Source organism: Cynara cardunculus, assembly GCF_001531365.2.
Source record: "Cynara cardunculus var. scolymus isolate 2C chromosome LG 14, CcrdV1, whole genome shotgun sequence".
Lineage (NCBI taxonomy): Eukaryota > Viridiplantae > Streptophyta > Magnoliopsida > Asterales > Asteraceae > Cynara > Cynara cardunculus.
Genome location: NC_037541.1, coordinates 11,679,716 through 11,683,556, shown reverse-complemented (window position 1 = coordinate 11,683,556; position 3,841 = coordinate 11,679,716).

Sequence of the window (3,841 nt, the reverse complement as noted above, 5' to 3'; positions counted from 1 at the left end):
TAATAAACCAAATGTGATAACCGGATTTTTATTTAAGAAAAGTGTAGGGTTGTTTATGCTTAAGTGGTAGAAGTTAAGGGGTGCGTTTTGAAAAATATGTTTATAATATCACAATGCTCCACCGCCTTTCTTTTAAATGTATATGTATGTGCAGGCACGTGCCCTTTTTATTTTCGTTTTTGGGAAAATTAAAAGAGATAAAAAAAGAAAATACGTAATTTTTATCTGATAATTTGTTGTTGTTCAAAGTTATCATCTTCTTGTGTTAACAAGGTGGGTTTTATTTCAAAGTTTTTATATAGAATCATATGGGTTCATACTTAAGTGTTTTTGAATATGATTATATGTATTTTTAGCATAATATTGGGATTTGATATGTAATATTATCAAGGGTGGCATAAATCAGGAGCTGAGTATATTTGGTAATAAGGGTAGTAAAATCAAGAGCTGAGTATATTTTGTAATAAGAGTGACATAATCAGAAGTCGGGAATACTGAGATAAGAGTGACATAATTAATTTCTGGAAATGAAGATCTTTTGATCATAAGATGAAAAGAAAAACAAATTATAAATTATAAGATGAAAATTGCAATTTCATAACTTTAAGAACGAAAATAGTAGTTTATTAAACTTAAGGGTTGTTTGGCAATTGCTGAATGGTTTGGTGCAGAATGATTAAATGATCAGAATGATTAAGAGGCTCTTATGATATAGTGTAAAATGAAATAAAATTGTTTGGTAAGTGTGTACAATGAAATTAGGGCTCTTAATGGTTAAGGGAGATACATGATACAAAATCATTTAGAGGGTTTTAGAACTATTAAGAGACAGACTTTTTTTTGCCAAACAAGATTAACCTCTTAACTATTCAAAAATTGTCCTTAATAAAACTATTAAAAGGTAAACAAACAACCCCTTAAATGAGATTTCTTTATTTTATTTCCTTGCAAGGTTTTGCTACCTATAACGCTTTTGAAATCAATGCACCGAATATTAATAGCACTTCACCAAATTCATTTATTTTTTAAATAATTAAATCTATATACATTCATTACATTAACCTTTTCCTTTTGTAAACACCAACTCAATATTATAAAAATAGATAAATTATAATGAAAAAGTAATGTATTTTAATTTGATTTTTGTTTTGGATAACATATTTTTATAACTTCCATTTTGGTACCTAAGATGTGAAGTTTTAAACATTTAAGTATCTGGGTAACCGGTTGAAGCATTAACCGGTTATCATGTTGATGTGGTATCCAACTCAATATTATTCGCTATTCAACCCAATGTTATCTTATCACTTGTCACATTAACATATTAACCGGTTAATACTTCAACCGATTACTCGGGTACTTAAATATTTAAAAAATTTACATCTTAGATACAAAAACGGAAGTTTTGAAAGTATGTTACTCAAAATAGGAATCAAGTTAAAAGACGTTATTTTTTTCTTGCAATTTTCCCTATAAAAATAAACAAAATAACTGAATAAAAGTTGAATAAAAGATTTTAGAATCTACAGAATCAGTCTGAAAGAAACCAAAACCGTTAATTCGAAACCAAAACACTCTTCAAAACCAGATACTGATAATACCAAAATCAAGACCGTCGTGTGAATAATTCTTTTGTTTATAGCTTAATTAAGAATTACGAGTTTGGAGATAAAAAAGTTTAATTCGTGATACACAGTACCCATCAAATAGATCCTTTTGGATTCTTCTTAAGATCTATTCGAAGACGCAAACTTGAATTTCTATAAATAAAAGTAGTTAGTGGACCAAATAGAAGTCTGTTCGATTCCAGAAGATAATGTTTTTAGAAATCCGCTGCTTCGATGGTATCCAGCTTCAGTCCCTTTACGAAACTTTCGTTATTGGTCTACAGAGACAAAATGTAGGACTGGCGCCAACAGTTACTGGAGCGAGCTACCATGAGACAAAAGATCGGATTGATGAATCCCACCTACCTTAATAAACAGAATATGATAAGCTTAGTGAATAATTAATTTGCAAGATAGGTGACAACTATTTTTGGAAATAATGATATCCATAAATTAACATGTTATGAAACATGTGGTATTTGATTTTATGTGATGTAAGAAATTCAAAAAAATAAAAACATCAAATCTGTTTTCATACAATAATTAAAAAACCGTAAGTCAACGTTGTAATATACTTTTCCTTTCGTTGTTCGGGATTAGATAGGTTAATCTACAAATTTAAAAGAATAATATTAGAACTCTCGGCGGATTATCGTTTAATTAATCAAATAATTATTTAAAATCGGTTGTTGACTTTAAAGATTTAAAAGAATATATTTAAATTACGTATGGATTTTAATTAATTAAGCAATTATTTGAAATTCATCGATAATCTGCCAGTTTATTTAGATATAAAAAAAATATTGGCGAATAACAAACGGGTTTTAGTTAATTAATTTCCCTGATAATCGATATGTAATTTATTGGATTAGAAAAAAATAAAGAATAATTAAAATTATCGGACTACCGTCAAATTTGTAATTAAAATCAACAAATTCGGTTGAATGTCAACTTTCTTTGATCCACTGATGATCCATTGTTGAAAGTCGTTTTTTCTAGTATTGAAGAAAAACCCAGATGAACATTCAAATTTTGAGTTCGTAAAATTACACTCATCTTTGTTGAAATTTGAACTCTAATCTCTTAGGAGGCTAAAGACAAATTTAAACTATGATCTCTTATGAGGCCAAAGACACTGATCAGTATCGTTAGGCTAAAGATCATTTGGTAATATAAATTGTTGTTTTCAGAGGCTAGATCTAGGATTCAGATCTCTCGATGAACCAAAGGCTAAGATAAGGGTCTGTTGAATCTAGAGTCAGAGTCATCGAAGGTTTTGAATCTGTTAGAATCCGATTTCGAGTCTCCGAAGCTTGAAATTTTATACAAAAACAAAATGTGGTTTACAAATTTAGCAGAAACTGGTTTTTTTTTCACCAATAGAATCCATCAATTGATTTCAAACAATAATATTCTAATTAATTTTAAAAAATCCGTCGAAATTTTTTAAAAATTTAGGATTAATTCCTACGGAATGACACAGTAGATGATTTTAGAAAGCTTTTTCTTTACTAATTCTAAAAATGCATACAAAATCTGTTGAAAAATCTGAAATTTTTTCTGTAGATTTCCTATGGAATCCATTAAATTAATTAGAAAAAATAATTTATATATTAGTTCTAAAAATCCGTAGGAAATCCGTTAGAAAATATTAGAATTTTTTACGGTTTTCTTACGGAATGAATTATGTCTTTTTAAATAACTAATTTTTTTATTAATTCTAGAAAATTGTACGAAATCTGTCAGATTTCCTACGGAATGAACTTCATGATTTTAAAAAACAATTTTTTTTGTTAATTCTAGAAATTTGTAGGAAATACGTCAGAGTATATTGTAATTTTCCTACGGATTTCTACGAAAGGCGTTGTTTGATTTTCAAAATGCAATTTTGTTTTAGTTTTAAGACTTTGATGGAAATCTAGTAATAGAACACAACAACAATATGACTACATTCTTATTCGGTCTAAACTGAAAATTATAGATAAATTTAGTATCAGATCTATTGATAGGTAACATATTTGCAATAGATCAACAACAAACAGTTCATTAAGTGTTAATGTAATCCATCAAGGTACAATACAATTCATTAAAAGCCACAGAAACCTGTGAATGCCCGATACAGTTATTAGCAAAATGCATCAAGACCCAATATAATTCAATCACAACTGTCCACCATCCATAAAGAGTCACTAAAGCCTATGAATGCAGAGTGAGGTCTATTAACAATCATTGAG